The sequence below is a fragment of the Panthera tigris genome, chromosome X (assembly GCF_018350195.1).
Source record: "Panthera tigris isolate Pti1 chromosome X, P.tigris_Pti1_mat1.1, whole genome shotgun sequence".
In the NCBI taxonomy this organism is placed as follows: domain Eukaryota; kingdom Metazoa; phylum Chordata; class Mammalia; order Carnivora; family Felidae; genus Panthera; species Panthera tigris.
Window position 1 is genome coordinate 10,521,593 of NC_056677.1, and position 24,896 is coordinate 10,546,488.

A 24,896-nucleotide genomic window follows, 5' to 3' on the forward strand; every position below is an offset into this window, starting at 1 on the left:
TTAAAAGAGATAGAGGTTTTTCTTCCCTCTGACACGAGGTAATTCCAGAGTTGTGCCCTCCGTGGAATTGTGAGATAAGAAATTCGTGTTCAAACTGCTAAGTTAGTTTGTGGCAATGTGTGCCACAGCTGTAGAGAACTAATACAGAGGATGGTGGAGGTCGATGGCCCTAGATCAGGCGTCAGCAAACTCTGACTTGGCCCACCAACCAAACCCAGCCCACTGCCTGGTTCTGTAAATACAAGGCTTTACTGGCACACAGCCACACCCGTTTTTGTCATGTGTTGTCTTTGTGCCCATCTGCCTCTCGTGCTGCCATGTTGGAGCTGAGTAGCTGCAACGCCTAAAATATTCACTATCTGGTTCTTTAGAGAAAAAGTTTGCTGACCCCCGCTCTAGCTGATCTCAAGATAACCAGATGACAAAAGCAGTTTACTTGGGTGGTGACTCCTGAAAGCACTGGGGACATGGTAGAGGTGAGACGGGGAACAAAGGCAGCCAACAGTGTGTGATTGAGCAGGGCATCACTGTGGGTGACTGAGGCTGCATCCTACCAGAAAGTTCTGGGAAGCGGCATAGAACAGGCACCTCAGTTATCTATGTGATATAGGCAAGGGAGCTGGGAATTAATCAACCCCCATCAGTCACTGGTCGTGCACTGCTGATTCCGTAGTTTGGAGAAAGCCCTTGGGAAAAAAGATGTTAATACAGACAGTCGGAAGTCAGCCTTAAGTGGTAAGTCCTGGCGGGTAGAGATGGGGCAAGAACTGAGTCTGCTACAAGTGGGAAAAGGACGTGTGTCCGAGTCCAGCTTCTGCCCACGCCCCCACCCCACTAACCATCCCTCCCCCGAGAAGGAATGACCCATCTAATTGGTGAATTTGGAAGAAGGAGGTGAGCATGCTTGGCTCAGGGTTTCTTGAGTTCTCTTCCAGATTTGTCTGCCCACATAAAGGGTCCACTCTGTTTTGCTCTCCATTAGGAGAGAAGCTTATGGCATGGGCACCGCCCCAGAAATAGCAGAGCCCACACTTAGGTTCAAGTCGGTGAGAATGTATTGGAAAGTCTGTTGGCCCCTGGATTTAAGGCCACATTCTTCGGTCATCAACAACGCTGATTATTTCTATCTCCACTTGTTGGACTCTTGAATTTATTTTTCAGTTGGTCTTAAACTTGGGTAGAAGGAGGGTTGCCATTTATTAGGCTCTTAAACCCCACAGATGATTATTATTTCTATGGACTTTCTTACTTAGGTTCATAACATAATCGAACACGTTACTGTGAAAATCTCAAACAATGCCCAATTTGTGGTCAGTATATTTGCTTCCTTACATGGAACAGGTCTAAGAACAGAGGACAGAATGTTGTACCAGAAATTTGCTTTCCCAGCTAGTACCCAGAACTGTTTTACTGGAAAGATGACAGGAAAGTGCTGTGTACTGGAAAATGCTCATGATAGATTCATACTCTTCTCCTCATAACTTGGGCAACAATGGACTTTTGTGACCTGAAGAGACACACTATATTCTAGAACAGAAATAACAGATGTGCATGTCTCCATTGCACAGGGAATGCCATTTACCCCAGAGAAAGCGGAAGGAGCCACAGACGACGGAACAGTAGTGCCTTTTATGGGCTCTTTTTAGAAACTTGATTCTTATACCCCTTTGCTTTTCACTTCATGCGTGGTTATAAAGAGATTCTCTGCCACTTGTATCTGTTCGGTAACAACTTCTATTCCTACTGCACATTTTTCTTTTAAAAAAGCTTGAAACATCTCATGAAGCACTCGCAACAGAAAACAGAAAGAAAAATGATACATGCAGGGAAGCAGAAACGTCAGACAAAGTGAGTTATTATAAATGCGACTACAGTGGGCAGAGGATGTGAGTCAATAATGGGAGGAAATCGCCATGGCCGTCCTCCATCTTGAATAGCCGAGATCCTGACTGGCCTGACCCCGGGGCCTTCTCACAGCATGGCTGGTGGCTACATGTCTCAAAGAGGATTAGGTGCCGCTGTCGGTAAAGCGAGACTCTAAATCACAGTAGTTCAAGAAGACAGAACTTTGCTTCCTCGTTTAAAAGTTAGGGCAGGGCAGTCCAGAGCTGGTGTGGCTGTTGTGCTTCCTGCAGTCCTCAAGGGTCCAGGCTCCCTTCCTCTCACTGCTCCCCAATCCCCAGGGTGCGACCTTCCATCTATGGTGTGAGATGATTGGGACTCTAGCCACCACATGGGAATTCTGGGCAGCAGGAGAGGCAAGGGGTGAAGAAGAAAACTGCACCACGGTATGTGCCTGCTGTCTTTTGAAGGAGGTGCCTGACGGCAGCCATGGGACACTTTCGTTCACACCTCATCAGCCAGGACATAGGCACACAGCCACATCTAACTGCAAGGGAGGCTAGGAAACGTGGCGTTTCCGTAGGTCCAGCTAAAAATCACAGTTCCTATGACTATGGAAGAAGGGACATTGGATATTGGGAGACAACCAACAGTCTCTGCCACAATGAGCTGGAAATGGATCACTGGGGTGTGGTCTCCACGTGCTGTTCCCAAATGCTGGTCCTCAGAAGCAGTGCCAACCCCCCGACAAAGTATTCACTGGGCTCTGCTGAAACGTAGACAGGGGCACCCGGGTGGCTCAGTTGGTGAGGCGCCAGACTCTTGATTTCGGCCCAGGTCATGATCTTACCATCGTGAGATCTAGCCCTGCATCAGGCTCTGTGATGGGCGTGCAGCCTGCTGGAGATTATCTCTTTCCTTCTCCCTCTGCCCCTTCCCCACTCCCCCACACGTGCCTGTGCACTCTCTCTCAAAATAAATAAGTAAATAAATAAATAAATAAATCATTGATTTCAAAAAGAAATGTAGACAGATTTGTGCAATGTGGTTTTTTTTAATACTTATCTTTAAAGTTTATTTATTTTGAGAGAGAGAGAGAGAGAGAGAGAGAGAGAGAGAGAGAGAGAGTGAGTGCACGAGCAGGGTAGGGGCAGAGAGAGAGAGGGAGAGAGAGAATCCCAAGCTGACTCTGTGCTGCCAGCACGGAGCCCAACTCGGGGCTCGAATGCACAAACCATGAGATCATGACCTGAGCTGAAATCAAGACTCGGATGCTTAACCGACTGAGGCCCCCCCCCCCCAGGCTCCCCAGTAGTTATTTTTTGAGGGACTCCATAGGAACATCTGTGGGGCTTCCTAAGACCCTGTCTACCTCTGCCACCCTCAGACACATGGGGAACATGCTTTTGTGCCCATGCCTGGCTGCCTGAGACCCATTTGCCACAGACCGAGGGGCCATGATTTTTCTAGGGTCTTACTCCTGCCACAGGATTCCACCCAGGAGGCGAGACACAACCTCTTCTGGGATACCTAGGTCAGGTCCGTATTAATTAGAAAGCTTTTGGCTGCAAGTCAAGTGGTTTAAAAATATGGATTGAATCATCTCACGTGACAAGAAGGTTGGAAGCAGACAGGCTACTTCTTTGCCGTTCTCTTGGCTTCCTGCTCTTAGTCATAAAATATTTGCTTGGCACTAAGTATCACATTGTCTCATGACCACATCCAAAGCAGGGAGGAGTGGTCCTTGGCTTTCTTTCAAGGAGGAAGAGTCTTTCCAGAACTCTTCTCCTTAATAACTCATTGGACACAACTGGGTCACATGGCACCCCTAAACCACCCGCTGGCAAAGGGCGGGATCACCATGGCTGGATTAGAACAATGACGATTCACTCCCTGGAGCTCAACACATTGTCACCCAATATCTGAACAGCATCAGGGTTCAGGACAACCGTTGGTGTCTGTCACAGCTTCTTTCTGTCCTCTCTTGCCTCCGGCTTTTCTGGGGGAAGGGTTACAAAACCCAAAATGTATCTGCTTGTGTAACTGCCCCTCTGGCAACTGCCCCTCCTGGGACAGGAGACTGGGAAATGGCTGAGAGAGGGTGACGACACATTGTTGAAACTGATCTCCTGTTCTCCAAAGTCTATGCTATTTGCACATAGGAGTTCCACTTATCCCTCCCGAGCGTGAGGCTGTTGGAACCCAAGAGCCCAAAGGTGACTCTTATTTTCTCTATTTCCGGATCTCATCTCTTCCCAGAGTTAATGAATGGCTGAGCAGGGGTAGGGTTACAGAGGAGAATCCTTTCTTTCGCATTCACCGGTATCCCCAGGTAGACAGCAGCTCCTTGAGGGCGGAGGCTTGCTTTGCTCTCCCTAGCACCTGACAGCCCTGACGGCGAGCTCTCATGCAGTACAGATGCAAACAGTAAAAGACCTCGCCCAGGGGCAGGAAAGGTAGCTGTCAACTAGTCAGCGGGTTCGAACACTAACTGTTGTACTCCTAAGTCAATAAAGATGACATTTCAGCTCTCCAGAGTTTCTGATTTTCCTGAAAGGGAACATCCAGATCAGGAAGCCAGGCAAACTAGCCGAAGCCGAGCTAATTAGAATACGGCTGGGGTCACCACAGGATTGATAAATCCTATCTGTTTCACAGAAAGGGTATGGAAAGGAATTGTAAAAGTTGAAAAGTGTTCAAGATGGGAGGGAATGCCTCCAGTGCTATGAGGCCAACGGAAACATGGTATAGAATCCCTTGAAATCATGCAGACGGTTATACTCTGAGGAAGAGTAGCTAGAGAGTTCAAGCTTACCTACGAAGAGCTTTCTTAACAGAGACTGAGAAGCTACTGTGTACATTAGGTAGAAACGCAGAAAAAGCCCTGAGGGGGTCAAAGATTAGAGTTACAGAGCCATAGCAGAGAATTTCTTTCTCACCGTAGACAAGACCTTCTTTGTATTTCTTCCTTCCTTCCTTCCCTCCCTCCAAGTGGTTGACACCTTACATTAATCTCAAGTGTACAACACAGTGATTCGACAGCTCTATACGTTACGCTGTGCTCGCCACAAGGGTGGCCGCCATCTGTCACCATGCAGCGCTATTACACTACCAGTGACTGTATTCCCCAGGCCGTACCTTTCATCCCCGCGACTTACTCATTCCAAACTGAAGCCCGTATCTCCCACACCTCTTTGCCCATTCTGCCTATGTCCCCACCCCACTCTCCCCCGGCAACGATCTGTTCCTTCTCTGTATTTATGGGTCTGGTTCTGCTTTTTGTTTATTCATTTGTTTTGGTTTTGAGATTCCACATATAACTGAAGTCAGGTGGCATTTGTCTTTCTCTGACTTATTTCACTGAGCATCATGCCCTCGGGACCCATCCATTTTATAAGACCTTCTTCATATTTCTCAGCCTTTTAAAAATTTTTTTTACTGTTTGTTTATTTTTGAGAGAAAGAGAGACGGAATGCGAGTGGGGTAGGGGCAAAGAGAGAGGAAGACACCGAATCTGAAGCAGGCTCCAGGCTCTGAGCCGTCAGCACAGAGCCCGACTTGGGGCTCGAGCCCACGAACTGTAAGATCATGACTTGAGCCGAAGTCGGACTCCCAACCACCAACTGAGCCACCCAGGTGCCCTATCAGCCTTTTTCATAACAGCTTTGTTGAGATATAATCCACATCCCATACAATTTACCCATCTAAAATGTCTGATTTGGGGCACTTCAGTGGCACAGTTAAGCGTCTGGCTTCGGCTCAGGTCATGATCTCATGGTTCGTGAGTTCGAGCCCCGTGTCGGGCCCTGTGCTGCTGGTGCGGAGCCTCCTTGGGATTCCCTCTCCCTGCCCCTTCCCCGTTTGTGCTACTTCTCTAAATAAAGAAATAAACCTAAAAACTTTTTTAAATAAAAAAATAAAATGTGCAATTTAGTGATATTTTTAGCACGTTCACAGAGCTGGGCAACCACCACCACGATCAACGTTTGAACATTTTCATCACCCTGAAAAGAAACCCCGAACTCGTTAACATTCCCTTTCTCTTCAGTCTCCTCACCCTCGCAACCACCAATCAATCTACTTTCTGTCTCTATGGAGTCCCCTTTTCTGGACAGTTCACATAGACGGAATTGCCCAATATTTAGATACTGTACGTGGCCGTGAACTTCGCCATCCTCATAAATTGCATTGCTACAGTTAAACAGCCTGGAGAAAGCCATGTTTGTCATTAAATGGGCATAATCACATAAGTAGGCCACTGTCCAGGCATATACAGAAAAAGAGATGGGATGATCATTGATTCCCTTAAAATATCTGTGTTATCTGAAAATTAATACTAACATGGGAAGGCCATATTTTTGACTTATAGTATTATTAGTGTTGTTTTTATAAAAAATGTTGTTCCTGGGGGCACCTGGGTGGCTCAGTCAGTTAAGCGTCTGACTTCAGCTCAGGTCATGATCTCAAGGTCTGTGAGTTTGAGCCCCGTGTCGGGCTCTGTGCTGACAGCTCAGAGCCTGGAGCCTGCTTAGGATTCTGTGGCTCCCTCTCTGTCCTTCCCCGCACCCCCCCCCCCCCCACACACACACTGTCTCTCTCTCCCTCTATCTCTCTCTCACAAATAAACATTAAAAAAATTTTTTTAAATGTTTTTCCTGGTATTTCCTTACTCCTTTGGTCTTCCCACAAACTCACAAATTGGAGCCCTGCCCTTCTGTCTGTGCTCATTACGGAGGGAAGGGTTGAGATGGGAAAGTAGAGCAAAGAAGAACCTCTTCCAGGCTTTTAAAGTTCAAAAGCCATATGCCCTTCCACCAGACTTGTGCAGACCTGTGAGGTGGGCCCTCTTCTGTGGCACTGTGGGGGCCCAGAGTGCGCTGGCTAGGGGCTGTGTCCCCCTGGATGGAGGGGTGCTTTGGTCTCATGGGCTAGCAGCCTCCTTCTCAGCTGAGAACGGAAAAGCTTAAGATTTGGCCACACCTGGGGCACCTGGGTGGCTCAGTCGGTTAAGGGTCTGACTCTTGATTTTGGCTCAGGTCATGATCTCAAGGTTTGTGAGATCAAGCCCCACATTGGACTCTGCACTGACAGTGTGGACCCTGCTTGGGATTCTGTCTCTCCCTCTCTGACCCTCCCTACCTCTCTCTTGCACCCGTGCTCGCTCTCTCTCTCTCAAATAAATAAACTTTTTAAAAAAACTTAAAAAGAAATTTGGTAACAGATGTCAGAGAGTACTTGAGTCAGAACCAGGCTTCACACACAGACCCCACACACAGACGGCCGAGGGACTCGGAGAGGTGAGATCATATCCTTTCCCCCTTTCAAAACCTCAGCTTGCTTCTTGCTGCGCCTGGTACAAATCTACACTCATTTCCACCAATGCCGACCGCAAACCCGTACTGTCCGATACGACTTTGTGGGATGATGGCAATGATCTGTTCTGTGCCATCCATGTGGCTGCGGAGCATACAAAGTGTGGCCAGGGTGACTAAAGAACTGCATTTTAAAGTAATTTCCATTTAAGCGTCACACGTGGCTAGTAGCTACCGTCCTGGAAAGTGCGGACATTGAACATTTCCACGATTTCATTGAAGACGTTGGTATTAGATAGCGTTGTTCCTTCAGAAACCAGCCTTGAGACAGCGTGTGGAATTTACTGGGAAGGGTCAGGGAGGGGGAAGATGAGACCTGAAAGGAAGGGAGCCAGAAAAGAACAGGGCCGCACTGAGAGCACCTAGAGCCCAGGGACGCAGGGAACTCTGGTGATCCGTGCAGAGCACGCATGGATGATCTCAGAATCGTCCCACTCAGGGGGTACAGGACTTGGTGTATTTCTCCATTAATTCCCACCAGTCATTGATTGAGGGTGGCTCTCAGGGGGTGTTAATTCTCAAGCATTTCCACCCACCCAGAGCATGGCCCGGGAAGGCTCTGTGGCCCCAACGACGCTTCAAGCCAAGTCATGAGGGCAGTGGTTGTGTTGACGGGGCCTGAGGGCTGGGGGCACCGGCAGTGGCTGCCCCCCTCCCACTCCTGACCCCCCAGTCTGCTCTCCAGATAGGACTGTAATGTTTCACGCATATCCTTAGAGACATTTTTGCATGTATAAATATAAATACACATAATACCTGTAAATAAATTTCTTAGTTTTCCATTTATGCAAATGGGATCATTCCACACTCAGTCTCTTGCCCGTTGCCTTTGGCGCTTAATAGTTTACCCTGGAGCCATTTCGTCGTAGTTGTTTCTTTAATTTCCCCCGCTCGGCTGTCTTTATCACGAAGAAGTTCAGACTCAGAAAAAGAGCCGCAACGGCTTGGCTGCAAGAATGCAAAGAGATTTGTGTTTAGCTTATGGATTTAAAAGGCAAGCTGTTTGTTGAGACTGCAGAGTTTGGTTCAAGGCATTGCAGGATGGTGTGATTTTCCTGTTAAAAACAAATGGGAATTTGCTTGGTGATAAACTCAGGCAGTGTGTGGGCTGATTAGACAATAGAGTCTGCAATCAATAGATTAACCTCCTAGGATGATTGCAGTCGCAGAAGGCAGCTGTCTCCGGGGTCGGGCGTCCTGCCCGGCAGAGAAGCCTCGTGAGCCCCGGGGTTCAGGCCCCAGCTCTGCCATTGACCTGCTGTGTCACTGCGCGGCCGCCTCTTGACCTCTGAGGGCGTCTGTTTTCTCGTCTATTTAATGAGAAGGGTAGCGCCTACGTTGCTATCTCTCGATGGGTTTGACGCACCGACCAACGGTGGCGGGGGGGAGGCTGCAAACCCAAATGCCCTCGGGGGCTCCCAGGCAAACGCACGAGTCCAGCGACGCTGCCAGAACAGGCCGCAGTGGGCACTCTGGCTAAGAGGGGGATAAATCCCGCACCGCCCGTCTCCCACGTGGGAATCTTTTAACCTTTATCTTGGCCAAAACAACGCCGATCTGTGGGCTGCGTGGGGCCCTTGGGCAAGAGCGTGCATCCTACAAATTAGAGTCCTCGTTGCTGCAGGGACGAGACGGCACTCCTGTGGCCGTTTACTAAGCCGCATCGCTAGGGACTCTTCCGAACCCCCCTCCCCCTCCAGGAGGTCCCTCGCTGCACTACCCCCCCCCCTCCCCGCCCCGGTCAGGTGAAGTTAGACTGGGCTGTGGGAACGACTCTAAAACGTGAGTAGCTTTAAACACCAAAGGTTTACTTCTCGTTCACACGCCACGTCCCTTGGGGCACGACACGGCCAGGTTGACGGCTGGACGCTGACGGTCACATCCTCACCGCACAGCCTGATGGGCCTGGGGAGGGGAGCGGAAGCTCCTGCGCAGGCTCTTACCGGCTTCCGCTGGCGTCTCATTGGCTAGGGCTGGTCACGTGGCTCGGGGGGGGGTTGCCTGAGGCGGACCTCCAGCCACGTGCGTGCATTCCTTCCTCCGATTTCTTCTTCTCTCGGTCGGATAAAGATGTTCCTCATCGGGCCGCATCCTTTAGTCACAGCTTTGCAAGCATGACGAGTGACATTCTTTGGAGGCTCCAGGACGTTTCGTCTTCCTCGTTGCCATGGCACTCCACGCCTGAGCTCCTCACGGCCAGAGCAGTGCCATAGTGGCCGGACGGTCCCTTCTCCGTCTCCTGCGACCACCAGAGCTCCTCAATTTGGGGTTCGTTCTTGGGCAGTTTTTTTCTTTTTTCCAGGATTTCTTTTTTTTTAGAGCGGTTTTCGGTTTACAGTAACATCGAAAGTTACAGAGATTTCCCGTGTTCTGCCACCACATATGCACACCCTCTTCCTCGTCAGTGCCACTCACTACAGTGGTACCTTTTTGTTTGTTTAGGTTTGCTTATTTTCCAAGAGACAGAGCAAGCAAGGGGAGAGGGGCGCAGAGAGAGAGAGAGAGAGAGAATCCCAAGCAGTCTCCTTATGGTCAGTGTGCAGAGCCCGAGGTGGGGCTCAAACACATGAAACTGAGATTATGATCTGGGCAGAAAGTAAGAGCCAGATGCTTATCTGAATGAGCCACCCAGGCACCCCATCTTCTTTTGTTTTGTTTTCTTAATTTTTTTAATGTTTTTATTTTATTTTTGAGAGAGAGACACACACAGTGCAGGTGGGGGAGGGGCAGAGAGAGAGGGAGACAGAATCCGAAGCAGGCTCCAGGCTCCGAGCTGTCGGCACAGAGCCTGACATGGGGCTCGAACTCACGGACCGCGAGATCATGACCTGAGCCGAAGTCGGATGCTTAACCAACTGAGCCACCCAGGTGCCCCTGTTTTCTTATTTTAGAGACAGAGGGAGTGTGTGAGCAGGGGACAAGGGCAGAGGGGCAGAGAGAGACAGAAAATCTCAAGGACTTTATGATCCCAGGACTCTGGGATCATGACCTGAGCTGCAATCAAGAGTCAGACACTCAACCAACTAAGCCATCCAGGCACCATCAGAGAGAGAGAGACAGAGAGAGGGAGAGAGGGAATGAATCTTAAGCAGGCTCTATGCTCAGTGCAGAGCCCGACACGGGGCTTGATCTAATGATGGATACATGTCATTATACATTTGTCCAAACCCATCGGATATACACCACAAAGAGTGAATTCTAAGGTAAACTATGGACGTAGTGTGAAGATGTGTCAGTGTCGGTTCATCCTTTATAAAAAACATACCACTGAGGGTGCCTGGAAGGGGGAGTGGAGAGAGAGAGAGAAAGAGGGAGTCAGTCTCAAGCAGGCTCCACGCTGAGCACAGAGCCCGACATGGGGCTCGATCCCAGAACCCTGGGATCATAACGAGCCAAAATCAAGTGTCAGACACTCAAGCGAATGAACCACCCAGGTGCCCCCAGAGTGCCATATAGTTGGAATCACACAGTATGGACCTTTTCACATTGTTTTCTTTCACTTAGTAATATACATTTAAGGTTCCTCCATGTCTTTTCATGGCTTCATACCACAATATTTTTTCAGCACCGAATAATATTCCACTGCCTGGACGGACCCCAGTTTATGTATCCATTCACCTATTGGAGGCCATCTTGGGTGCTTCCGAGTTTTGACAATTATGAACACAGCTGCTATAAACATCCATGTACAGGCTTTTGTGTGGACGTAAGTTTTCAACTCCCTTGGGTACATACTGAGAAACATGATGATGATCGGATCAGATGGTAAGAGTTTGTTTAATTTAGTAAGAAGCTGCCAAACTGTGCTTCAAGGTGGCTGGAGCGTTTTGCGTTCCCACCGGCCGTGTAGGGAAGTTCGTGTTGTTCCAAGTCCTTGCCAACATTTGGTGGTGTTGGTGTTCTAGCTTTTGGCCGTTCTCTCAAAGATGTGTAGTGGTATCTCATTAGTGTTTTAATTTGCATTTCCCGGGGGACATATGAGGCGGAGCATCTCTTCACGTGCTTACTTGCCGTCTCTGTGGATCTTCCTAGTTGAGGATTTTTGCATCTGTGCTCGTGAACATATTGGCCTGTGGTATTCTTTTCTAAGAAAAAATTTTAACGTTTATTTTTGAGAGAGAGAGACAGAGTGTGAGCAGGGGAGGGGCAGAGAGGGAGACACAGGATCCGAAACAGGCTCCGGGTCTGAGCCATCAGCATAGAGCCCAACGCAGGGCTCAAACTCACAAACCGTGAGATCGTGACCTGAGCCCAAGTCGGACCTTCAACTGACTGAGACACCCAGGTGCCCCTGTGGCTTTCTTTCCTTGTAGTGCCTTTGTCTAGTCTTGGTATTAGGGTAATGCTGGTCTCATAGAATGAGTGAGGAAAATTCCCACTGCTTCTATCCTTTGAAAGAGACTGTAAAGACTTGGTATAATTTCTTTCTTAAATGTTTGGTAGAATACACCAGTGAACCTATCTGGGCCTGGTGCTTTCTGTTTTGGAAGATTATAATTACTGATCCAACTTCTTTAACAGATACAGTCTTGTTCAGATACTCTGTTTCTTCTTGTGTGAGTTTTGGAAGATTGTATCTTTTAAAGAATTGATTCACTGGGTCTAGATTATCAGATTTGTGGGCACAGAGTTGTTCAGGGTATTCCTTTATTATCTTTTCAGTTTCCATGGGATCTGTAGTGAATATCATTTCTGAGATTAGTAATTTGTGCTTCGCTTTTTCCTTGTTCCCATTTTAATCTCCTACTCTTTTTCTACCTTTTGTAGTTTTAACTAAGCATTTTATAGGACTCCATTTCCTCTCCTTTCTTAGCATATCAGTTATGCTTTTTTTTTTTTTTTACTTTTTTTAGTGGTTTTCCTAGAGTCTGCAATTATACATTTACAACAAATCCAAGTCGACTTTCAAATATACCACACAATGTAGTATGAGTACCTTAAAATAACAAAATAATCCCAATTCCTCCCTTTTACCTCTTCTAATATTGCTGTCATTCATTTCACTTATACATAAGCATACATAGGCATATACACTCATAAGATATACACAAGTATAGGTAATTGAATACATTGTTGCTATTATTATTTTGAGCAAACTGTGATCTGTTAGGTGAATTAAGGATAAGAACAGTAAGAAATAAATGTAAAAAATAAAAAGTAAAATAATCTTACACCATACACAAAAATCAATTGAAAAATGTATTAGGGGCACCTGGGTGGCTCAGTTGGTTGAGCATCCAACTTCAGCTCAGGTCATGATCTCATGGTTCATGGGTTCTGGCCCCACGTCGGGCTCTGTGCTGACAGCTCAGAGCCTGGTGCCTGCTTAGGATTCTGTGTCTCCCTCTCTCTCGGCCCCTCCCTCACTTGTGCTCTGTCTGCCTGTCTCTCTCAGAAATAAATAAACATTAAAAAAAAAAAACAAAAAACTGGGGCGCCTGGGTGGCTCAGTTGGTTAAGCGGCCGACTTTGGCTCAGGTCATGATCTCATGGTTTGTGGGTTCAAGCCCCACATCGGGCTCAGTGCTGACAGCTCGGAGCCTGGAGCCTGCTTCAGATTCTGTGTCTCTCCCACTCTCTGTCCCTCCCCCACTTGTGCTCTGCCTCTGTCTCTCAAAACTGAATAAACATTAAAAAAAATTAAAAACAAAAAAAAAAAAAAAAAAACAAAACAAAACTGGGTGCGCCTGGATGGCTAACTGGGTTAAGCGTCCGACTTCAGCCCAGGTCATGATCTCCTGGTCCGTGAGTTTGAGCCCCGTGTCAGGCTCTGTGCTGACAGCTCAGAGCCTGGTGCTGCTTCAGATTCTGTGTCTCCCTCTTTCTCTCTGCCCCTCCCTCGCTTGTGCTCCGTCTGCCTGTCTCTCTCAAAAATAAATAAATATTAAAAAAAGATTTTTTTAAAACGTATTAAAGACTTGGATGTAAGACCTGAAACCACAAAACTCCTAAAAGAAAACATAAGAGGTAAAAGCCTCTTGATATCAGTCTTGGTGAGGATTTTTTAGATTTGACACCAAAAGCAAAGGCAACAAAAGTAAAATCAACAAATGTGACTACATAAAACAAAAAAAGCTGCTTACAGCAAAGGAAACCACCAATAAAATGAAAAGACAACCTACGGGATGAGAGAAAATATTTCCAAATCATATATCTGATAAAGGGTTAATAGCCAAAATACATAAGGGACTCCTACAGCCCAACAGAAGAAAACCTAATCTGATTAAAAATGAGAAGATCTGAAGAGACATTTTTCCGAAGAAAACAAGTGGCCGACAGGCACATGAAAAAGCGCTCAACATCACTCATCATTGGGGAAATGCAAGTCAAAACCACAGTGAGAGAGCATCTCACATCTTTTAGAATGGCTTTTATCAAAAAAGTAAATAACACTTGTTGGTGAGGATGTGGAGAGAAAAGAACCCTTGTGGGCTGTTGCTGGGAATGTAAACTGGTGCAGCCACTCTGGAAAACCGTATGGCGGTTTCTCAAAAAATTAAAAACAGATTTATCATATAATCCAGCAATCCCACTTCTGGGGATATAGCCAAAGGAAATGAAATTACTCTCTTGAAGAGATATCTGCACACTAATAATGTTCACTGCAGCATGATTCATGGTAGCCAGAACATAGAAACAACCTATGTGTCTACTGACAGATGAACACACAGTGGAATATTATTCAGCCAAAAAGAAGGAAATCCTGCCATATGCAACCACATGGATAAACCCTGAGGGCATTATGCTGAATGAAATAAGTCAGACAGAGAAAGACAAATACCACATGATCTCACTTATATGTGGAATTAAAAAGAACATCCCCAAACCCCTATAAACTCATAGATACAGAAAACAGATTGGCGATTGCCAAGAAGCAGGGGGTGGGGGGATGGGTGAAGGGTGAAATGGGTCAAAAGGTACAAACTTTAAGTAATCTCTACACCCAACATGGGGCTTGAAGTCATGACCCCAAGATCAAGAGTTGCATGCTCTGCTGAGCCAGCCAGGCGCCCCTGAGAATAAATCTGGAAAGTTCTCATCACAAGAAAAAAAATTTGTTAACTACGTGTGGTGATGAATGTGAGACTAAACTTACTATGGTGATCATTTTGCCATATACATATATATATACAATTATGCTGTATGCCTAAAACTAATGCAATGTTATATGTCAATTGTATCTCAATAAAAATTTTAACTTAAAAAAAAGTAAAAGTAAAACCAAAAAGTAAGACCTTTGTTGGAATTTAGATTCCAAAAGACGTAGCTGGATAGGTTAAAAAGCTATACCGTTGAATCATATATTATACACCTGAAACTAACATAACTCTGTATGTTAACTACACTGGAGTTAAACGAAATAAAAGGACATACTGTTAAATGACGGGTTTTATTTTCTGCTTTATAGTTGGGCCAAGTTTTCAAAGGATCCCATTTCCGAATTGTTTCTCAGCCCACGATTAGGCCTCATCCTCTTTGGCCTAAATGTCTCACGTGTGACTTAGCACACTGTATCACTTATCCATTCCTGTTTGGGTGGTTTGGTGGGATGTAATGTATCCGCAGCGTTTCCCAAAGAACCTGACTTGTAACTTGGCAAAAATGAATGTACTCAGACATTCTGAATTTTGCCTTGGGGCAGACCAACTTTGAAGTCACTCTTCGACTAATATATACAAATATTTTAAAGCAAGAGTGGGAATGTGAAACATAACCTACTTCTCTTTCCTATAGAGATTCTATTGTATTTAAAATCTATTTTTACACCAGTTGGCATCCTGCTTTTTGGCCAAGTACTCGTCCTGCACATCCGACCTTGCGGAGCCTGGGACAGATCGCAGCATACTAGTGAAGAGAATTCCAAGTAGTTTGCAAAGCTTGCTCGCTCATTTTCCCATGATCACCTCCATCAAGCAGCCCCACCACCAGCTGGAAGAACAGAGATTTTCAGGACAGGTGGGATAAATGTTCTGAGAGGCTGTGCCCAGAGGAATGAGCAAATAGGAAATGTTTCTGAGCTACTTGAGTGTTTTAAAAAAAAATGTTCCAGGGGCGCCCGGGTGGCTCAGTCCGTTAAGCATTTGACTTAAGCTCAGGTCATGATCTCGCCATTCATGAGTTCCAGCCCCTCCATCCCCCCCCTGTCGGGCTCTGTGCTGACAGCCCAGAGCCTGGAACCTGCTTCGGATTCCGTGTCTCCCCCTCTCTCTGCCCCTCCCCCACTCATGCTCTGTCTCTCTTTCTCAAAAATGAAAAATGTTAAAAATTTTTTTTAAAAGTTCCAGAATAAACAATCTTATCAAGATATGTAAAGAAAATGTTTAAAAACAACAACAAATTGCCAGTCATGTTTGAATTTGACACTATCACGTAAGATAGAAGCTGTCAGTGTTTTGTTCAAGAAGGAAATAAACCACTTAACATATCCATACTATCTTAAACAACATTACATTAAAATAACCAAACCTTAGTTAAAAGAATTAAATAGTTTGGGGCACCTGGCTGGCTCAGTGGGTAGAGGACACAGCTTTTGATCTTGGGTCATGAGTTGGAGCCTCATGTTGGGAGTAGAGATTATAAATAAATAAACAAATAAATAACCAAACTTTGAAGTGAAAAAAAATACAAAAAATGTTTTTATTTTACCTCGACTGATTTCTCCTTTGATGCTCTTCCTTTCCCTGTGTGAGTCCAAGTTTCTGACTTGTATTATTTTCCTTCTGCCCGAACTCGTTAACATTTCCTGCAAGGAAACAAATTTCCTCAATTTTTAGAAAAATTATTTTTTAATGTTTATTTATGAGAGAGAGAAAAACAGAGCGTGAGCGGGGGAGGGGCAGAGAGAGAAGGAAACAGAATCCAAAGCAGGTTCCAGGCTCCAAGCTGTCTACACAGAGCCTAACGCGGGGCTCAAACCCACGAACTGTGAGGTCATGACCAGAGCTGAAGTCAGACGTTTAACCAACTGAGCCACTCAGGCGCCCCAAATTCCCTCAACTTTTATTTGAGAAAGTCTCTATTTCTCCTTCATGCTTGAAAGATAACTTCACCAACTACAGAATTCTAAGTTGGTGGGATTTTCCTCTCAACACTTTAAATATTTCATTCTACTCTCCTTGCTTGCCTGCTGAGAAGCTGGATATGATTCTTATCTTTGTTCCTCTATAGGTAAGGTGTTTTCTTCCTCTGACTTCTTTCTGGAATTTTCTATCTTTGATTTTCTGTCATTTGAAAATGATCTGCCAAGGTGTGGTTTTGTTTTGTTTTTGGCATTTATCCTGCTTGGTGTTCTGTGAGCTTTCTGGGTCTGAGGTTTGGGGTCTGACACAGAAATGATGGAAATTCTCTACCATTATTGTTGCCAATCTCTCTCCTGTTCCTTTCTTTCTTCTCCTTCTGGTATTCCCATGTGTATCTAACACGGTTTTGTAGTTAGTTGTTCCCCAGTTCTTGGATATTATGTTCTGGGTTGTTCTTTTCTTTCTTCCCCCAGTCTTTTTTCTCCGCTTTTTGGTGTTCAAGGAGTCTATTTTTTTTTTTAAGTTTATTATTTTGAAAGAGAGAGAGAGGGCACAAGTGACAGAGGGACAGGGAGAGAAAGGGGGAGGGGGAGGGAGGGGGAGAGAGAGAGAGAGAGAGAGAGAGAGAGAGAGAATATCAAGCAGACCCTGCACTGTCAGCACAGAGCCCGACGTGGGGCTTGAACTCCCGAACTGTGAGATCATGAGCTGAGCAGTAGTCAGAGGCTCACCTGATTGAGCCAGCCAGGCGCCCCTCAAGTGAGCCTATTGATACATCCTCCAGCTCAGAGATGGTCTTCCTCAGCTGTGTCCAGTCTACTAATATACCCACTAAAGCCACGCTTCATCTGTGTTCCGGTGGTTTTGATCGCTAGCATTTCCTCGTGGTTCTTTTTCAGGATTTTCCCCTGCTGACGTTGCCCATCTGTTCCTGCGTGCTGTCTCTCCATCAGAGCCTGTGCATACGAACCACAGCTGTCTTGAATTCCTGGTCTGACAATTCCACCGTTCCTGCTACGTCTGGTTTGGGTGGTTGCTTTATCTCTGCAAATCGTCCTCTCTGTCCTTTGCCACGCCTGGTCCTTTGTTCCTGATAGCTGGACATGGTGTGCCAGGTAAAAGGAAACGGGCCTTTGGGGGATGTGCTGGCGAGGACAGGGGGGCGGGGCTAGGAGGGCTGCAGTGAGGTTCTGAAAATACCCCGGCAGGGTAGGCTCTGGTTAACTAGCTTCCCCTGCGGGCAGCCAGGCCCTGCTGCGAAAAACAGCCTTGGCTTAGTTCAAAAATGCTTCCTTTCCGCCTCTCCCTGCCGGAAACCTGATTTTCTGCCACACGTCCTCTGGGAAATCTGCTCAAGCTCCTGGAGGTAAATCTCACGACCGATGTCTGGCCCTCGCCCCCGGAGCTGTCCACACTAGGCCTCCGGCAGTCCGTGTCCTCCCGTCCCGACACGGGTTCTCACGGACGCTTCCTTCCGCCTGGGGGTCTCTGCCCGTGGAAAAGCCACCACTCGTGTTCACCTGCCTCCCCACCCCCCACCCCTCCCCTTTCTTACCGAGCCTAGAAGACACGTTGATTTTTTTTCAGTCTGTTCAGCTTTTTACTTGTTTTAAGGATACGCTGGTGACTCCTGAGCTCCTTAGGTGGGGAACCGGGCTCTGCCAGTTTTAAGTCTCCACAAACCAGTGAATGAAAGGTTTACACTCACATCATTTACAAGTCCATTAACACCGCAAGACTGACTCAAACAAGCAGCAGTCCCCGCCACCTTCGTTGCACACCTGATTCCGCTCCCCAGAGGCCAGCAGGTGGTTAGAAGTGTTCTGGAGGAGATAAAGGCGAGAGAGAGAGAGAGAGAGAGAGAGAGAGAGAGAGAGAGAGAGAGAGAGAGGAGCGCCTCCCTGATGGAGGGGCTGAGGTTTTCAAGATAGAGAAGACGACATGTGGATCAAGGAGGGAGGGAGTGATTTATGTGGGTACATAAAGGGCAAGATGTCTGGACAAGGAAATGAACACACAATCCTGGGGGCAGGAGGGATACCCCAGGGGGCCTTGTTGCAACGCAGATTCTGATTCAGTGGGGCGGGGGGAGGACTCCAGACAGCTTTTCCAGTGGGTTCCCAGTAGGTGCTGATGCCGCTGGCCCAAGGAGGCACACTTTGAGTAGCAAGCTTCTAGAAAGAGGAGCTCGGTGGGGCCAGAGCAGAAAGAGAGAGGGGCAAGGAGACTGAACCGGGGTCAGAAGGTGAATAGGGGACCAGACCTGGCGGTGCAGTGAGGGCCGCTGGAGGAGGGGCAGAGCTGTCGCCCGGAATGACATGAAGCAGAGAAAAGCATCTTGGACGCATCTGCGTCGGGGCCTTGCTGAGAAGAGCTCGCAGGGGGCGGAGGCGGGTATGAAGCCGCCGAGTGAATCCAGATGAGAGAGGGCGGTCGTTCCGCCGCGGGACTGGGGGTGGGGGGCGGCGGCGCCCCCCGGATCCGTGATGGATTGGCAGGGGGAGCGACAGGGGGCTGCGGGCAGGTTGCCGGCTCTGCCCCATCCGTCCTCTCCCTGCAAGACCCCCCCGCCGCCCCGGCCAAGCCCCGTTGGTCCTCATTGCTGTCACTGCCTGCGAGCAGGTGGTGTTCCTGAGAGATGCTCCGACCCGGCTGGGCCTTTGCAAAGACCTCGCGGTTGCCTGCGGCGTCCACAGCCGGGCGGGAAGAGCCTCCGGAAACTGGCCCTTTCCCCCGCTTCTGGGCCACCGCTCCCTTCCACGAAGCCTCACTCGGGCCCAGGTCCCGACCACCTTCTCCCCACACTTGCTAGGGAGCAGGGAGAGCCGTGGGGTGTTCGCCAATCCGGCCGGCTGCCCTGACACCAACCCGGGTGTCTCCCGTTCAAACACCTGCATCCACTGTCTTATGGGTACTTAAGCAAATCACTGGAAACTTCCCTTCACTGGTCCGCTACTGTCGTACCACATGGCTTCCCTCCGTGCCACTCAAGGTGGAGTCCGTGGCCCAGTGGCATCAACATCACCTGGGGGCTTGATAGAAATGCAAGTTCCTGGGCCTCACCCCAGACTGCTGAATCGGAATCCGGCAGTAGGGCCCAGGAACCCCGTGTTCCAGGGAGCTCCCCAGGTGATTCTTGTTGAAGTCTGAGAGGTAGGGAATAACACCAAACCTCAAACTGAACATCAGTAGGTCCCGGCGCCATGTTTGAGAAAGCGGGTCTAGCCCAGTGGGCTCAACCCTGGCTGTACATCAGGATCATCTGCAGAGCTTTCAAAAAAAGATACCCGTGCCTGGGCCTCCACGGCCAGCAGTTCTGATGTACTTGGCAGGAGCAGGGCCCAAGGGAGTCTAACTTGCAGCCGGGTCTGGGAATCTTGGGAGCTTGGCAGATGGCCCTACATTCTTTTTCCCACACCCAGCTGCATTTCCTGTCCCTCGCTGGTCACTCTACCTGAGGGGTGTCCCTGCCATCTCCATATTGCCAAATCTACCCATTCAAGGAACAGACCGAGTCCAAATCAAGCTGCTCCTCAAACTGGTCTCTGATTCTCTTTCGGTTTCCTGAAGCCACATGGGCACCTGTAGCCAAATAAGACCCCTGCGTTGCTCTCTTTGTTAAAATGAGGCCTCGTTCAGCGAACTAGTGGTTCTCAAAGTGTGTCCTCAACACATAAAACTTGGGAAATATTATGCACCAGATGATTTCTGCACCTCACTCTTTGGGTTTTCCTCCCATCCCCACACTATCCTTTCTCAGTCTTCTTTGTTTGTTACATTTTCTTCCATGCAGCTGAAATTCACAGAACACAAAAGCAGCCATCTTGAAGTGAACGATTCCGGGGCATTTAGCACATTCACGGCGCTGGGCCACCACCACCTCTATCTAGTTCCAGAACTACATTTTCATCACCTCAAAAGTAGTCACTCCCCATTTCTACCCAACCCCCAGCCATTAGGCGTGTTACTTCTTTTTACTTTGAATCGATTTGCTCATCAGAAAATTGAGGATCACGCTTCATCAGGTTGTTAGAAGAAACAAGGCAGGTAATTTGTGTAATTGGCCCAGCACTACGTATGCTGGGCACCTGACAAAGGTCGGATCCTCACTTGGCTTTCCCTTCAGTCCTGTCATACTTGTGTTCAAGAGGTCAGATTTCACGGCACTTTGGCTTTGTAAATGCCTCCTTTAGAAAAATAAAAATATATCTTCCCCCTTTGGAAGGTGATGCAAGGGTAACTGGTATAAATACGATCACCAAAAATCAATATTACGTTTCTATTTTTATTTTAAAGTTTTTTTTGGAATTATTTTAGATTATACAAAGGTTGTAAAGATCACAGAGATCCTGTACTTCTTCACCCAGTTTCCCATATTAACATTTTACACAACCATGGCAGAAGTTGACATTTGGCAAGACTAAGAAATTAACATTGGCACATTCCTGTTAAATAAATAAAACTATAGACTTTGGGGCACCTGGGTGGCTCAGTCGGTTGATCGTCTGACTCAGTTTCGGCTCAGCTCATGATCTCGTGGTCTGTGAGTTCGAGCCCCACGTCGGGCTCCGTGCTGACAGCTAAGAGCCTGGAGCCTGCTTCAGTTTCTGTGTCTCCCTCTCTCTCTCTGCCCCTCCCCTGCTTTCTCTCTCTCTCTCTCTCTCTCTCTCTCTTCAAAATAAATACACTGACACACACACATAAATAAAACTACAGACTTTATTTGGATTTCACCAGTTTTTCCATCAATATCCTTTTTCTCCTCCAGGGTCCAATCCCAGATCCCACATGGCAATTAGTTGTCATGTCTCCTTAGTCTCCCCTGTGACAGTCTCTGTCCTTGCTTGTTTTTCCTAACTCTGAGGGTTTTGAAAAGCACTGGTCAGGCATTTTGTAGACTGTCTCTCAGTTTGGGTTTATGTGACGTGTTTCTCATGATGAGACTGGGGTTACGGGTTTTGAGACTACTGTAGAGGTGAAGTGCCCCTTCTCGTCACATCAGATCCCATCAGGTAGCACAAGGTACCACAGAACTTATTACTGGTGATGTTAACTTTTGAGCGCTAGGAGACAGTGAACTGAAAAGTTGTACTTTTTCCCTTTCTATCCTCTGTCACGGGTTTAGCCCCCACTCAGTGGGGAAGGGAGAGTATGGGCCACCTCTTGGAAGGGGCAGTATCTACAGATCTTTGAAATTCTTCCGTAAGGAAGGCTTGTCCCTTCTCATTTATTATTCGCTCATTTATCAGTATGGACTCGTGTGTCTTTCTTTTCTCCGTGGCTTACAATCCGATACTATGTTATATATCTGTGCTCAAATTGTTCCAGTTTGCCCACGGGGAGCTCCTTCAGATCGGCTCCCATGCCCCTTGGACATGCCCCAATCCTTCCCTGCCCCCATCCCAGTATATTCACTTTTGATGTAAAATGTGGTTTTCTGCCTCACCCATCCACTGAAACTGCTCTAAGGTCTTTTAGATTACAACGGTCTCTAGATGGTGAGGCCAAAGTCTACTCTTACCAGACCTTTCTGTGACAATGCTCTTCATCTCTTTCTTTCAAAGTGCATTTGATTTTCCAAAAACTTGCTATGGCATGTTCAAACACAGACCACGCTAGAGAAAAGAGCAACTCAACCTCCATGTACCCATCTCCCAGCTTCAATGGTTCTCAATGTTGTGTTCATCTTGTTTCACGGGTCCCCTCTCCTGCGCTCTGCCACTGGAACCCTTCAGAAGGAATCCCAGGCATCCCACGAATTCAGCTGTAAAGAGTACAGTGTCTTTAACAGGTCAGAACTTTAAACAAACAAACAAAACAAAACCAACCATAAGCACAGAACTATTACACCTAACAAAATAAACAATTCTCTAATATCCTCTAGCAGTTCATATTCAAATTTCCCAAGTTTTTAAAAAAGTTTTTTTAATGTTTATTTATTTTTGAAAGGCAGAGTCCGAGTGGGGGGGGGGGTGCACAGAGAGAGAGGGAGACACAGAATCCCCAGGTTCTGAGCTGTCAGCACAGAGCCCGACGTGGGGCTCGAACCCACGAACCGTGAGATCATGACCTGAGCTGAAGTCGGACGCTTAACTGACTGAGCCATGCAGACGCCCCAAGAGTCTGTATTTAAAAAAAATTTTTTTTAATGTTTATTTACTTTTGAGAGACAGAGACAGAGCGCGAGCAGGGGAGGGGCAGAGAGAGAGGGAGACACAGAATCCGAAGCAGGCTCCAGGCTCCGAGCTGTCGGCATGGAGCCCAATGCGGGGCTCGAACTCACGAACCGTGAGAACATGACCTGAGCCCGAAGTCAGTTGCTTAACTGACTGAGCCACCCAGGCGTCTCAGTCTGTATTTTTGATGTAGACCCTCTCCACTGACTGGCAGGATGTCACTGGATGCCATGTGAGCTCTTCACACTCTGTCCCAAATGGAATTAGTTCTTCATCTCAAACTGCCTCATTGTTTTCTTTACCTCAGTGACTAGAACCGCCATCCAAGACAGAAACCCGAGCCATCCCAGACTTTTCCTCACCTGCCCCCAAGTCGCTGAGCCGCAGAACTTTCTACCCTCAATATCTCAAGCGTGTCCCCTTTTTTTCCAGCTGCCACAGCCTCAGTTCTAAAATTTAAAGAGCACAAGTGCACCATCCAGGGTCACACATTCTCAAGCAGAGCCGGGACTGGAAGCTAACCCCGTGCTCCAGCACGGAATAAGCTGGAATCTTGCGGAGGGCTGTCGGCAGCTCCAGATTCTTTGCTGTGCTCCAGATATATTGTGCTTTACCCATATTGCGAATACGGTTGTAGAGGCCGACTTGCGCAGGGTGAAGCGGCCCAGAGTGGGGAGCTGGGGAGTCAGAATATTCGGGTTTCACACCCACATCCGCCACTGAAAGCGGACTTGGTGAAGGTGGTTAATTTCTCTGTGCTGTTTCCCCGCGTCCACGACAGGAATGCTATTCCTTCACTCTTCCGAGATCCCCGAAGCCTTGGAAACTGGCAGGCGTGCATGGGTTTTAAGTAATGTTTGGCAGCTCGACCCGAGCTGACTGTAAGGATTTGATGCCGAAGGCCGATCTGAACGGACCTGAGGGTATTTATGGTCTCTACTTCTCCCACCGAGAATACTACTGACAACTGTCTGTGAAGAGAGGCTGCTGGCTTGGCCCGCTGGGACAAGTTCTACGACATGTTGTACTTTGCCAAAGTACAGCAATGTCTGTGTTCTGCGACACACCTGATGGAAGGGTGTTGGAAAACAGGCCGGGCAGCTGAAACGGCTACTTCACGGGTCTGTCACATAGGTTAATTGCTACAGAAATTAGCATTCGTAAAGCAGTTAGAAAAGCGCGTGCCCGGAGTAAGCCCTGTAGAAGCGTTTGATAAACGCTTCACGTAATGGCTAACCCTATGAATGAAATGAAAGATTAACTCTTTTAATTTTTTTTTAACATCTATTCATGTTTGAGAGACAGAGACCTAGCGCAAGCGGGGGAGGGGCAGAGAGAGAGGAAAACACAGAATGTGAAGCAGGCTCCAGGTTCCGAGCTGTCAGCACAGAGCCCGACGCGGGGCTTGAACCCACGAACCGAGATCATGACCTGAGCCGAAGTCGGACACTTAACCGACTGAGCCACCCAGGCGCCCCGAAAGATAAGCTATTTTATGTCAGAAGAGAGTTTGAGGAATTCGGGGGCTTCCGTCAAAGCGGGGTTCCTACCATGGCTCTTCTGTTGGAAAGAAATTAAGTATCAGAGAGACCGACAAACGCCTTTTGAATGGCAGTCCTGTCCTCACCCTGCTCAGAACCAACCAGTTTTGAAACTGGTGTGGATCACGTCCACGAAGGCTTCTTGGTTTTAGTACATATATGTGCCTCCAGAGTACGTAGGTTTTTTAGAACCAAGGATGATCCGGCCCCGAATGTCAACAGTGCGGAGGCTGAGAAGCCCGGCCCTTCCCCTCTTGTCCCCACTCTTCCTCCCCTTCTTCCTCCCCCTCCCTTCCTTCCCCTGGCCTGCCGGCACCTGGTGACCGTCACCGCACACCGCACACCAAACTTTGCTGAACAGACCCGCCAACAGATCGTGGGTCCCTCCCAGACCCCAACAAGGCAAAGCGTCCATTGGAAGAGCTGCCGGGGAGCCCTCTCTCCGCATTTGAGAGGTTTCACACCCGGGACTTTCTGGGGCACTCTGGCAGTTTTTGAAGGCAGGGAATACACGTCGACGCTTCCCGAGCATTTACCGCGTGGCCTGCACTCTGTTGGACAGGCACGAACTCCAACGTGGTCTTCACACGGACCTGGCGGGGGTGGGGGGTGGGCATCACCGATACTCACGCCTGTGACAAAGTGACTCGCCCGCACCGGCGGCAGCGGTCACAAAGCCAGCAGGGCCCGCCCCGCCCCGCGGCTCCTCTGGGGGAAGCCATCGAGACCCTTGCAGAGAGAACAGTTCACTCCCCGAGAGCTAAGCTGCTCCATTCCAGGCTCGCTTTGTATTTGTGCCCGAGCCACACTTCCTGTCTCTTTAGGATTTGAAATTTTAGTCATGTGCCACCTCAGGGGAAGTGAATTCTGATTTTTGTCGGCAGGACCCAAGCACAAATCACAACTCCAGGAATACAAAGAGAGCCTGGAAAAATAGGCAGCTGG

At 47.9% G+C, this 24,896-nt stretch overlaps 1 long non-coding RNA gene across 1 annotated transcript in view; it reads right to left on the bottom strand.

The window, feature by feature from the left end:
- Positions 1 to 9,108, bottom strand: part of LOC122235411 — a 34,918-nt gene extending 25,810 nt beyond the window's left edge. Inside the window, exons 1-2 of the long non-coding RNA XR_006213480.1 lie at positions 9,026 to 9,108; positions 7,971 to 8,162 (exon numbers count right to left, since the gene is read on the bottom strand). This is a non-coding gene — a long non-coding RNA (uncharacterized LOC122235411). The remainder of the gene's footprint in view (positions 1 to 7,970; positions 8,163 to 9,025) is intronic.
- Positions 9,109 to 24,896: the final 15,788 nt, after the last annotated feature.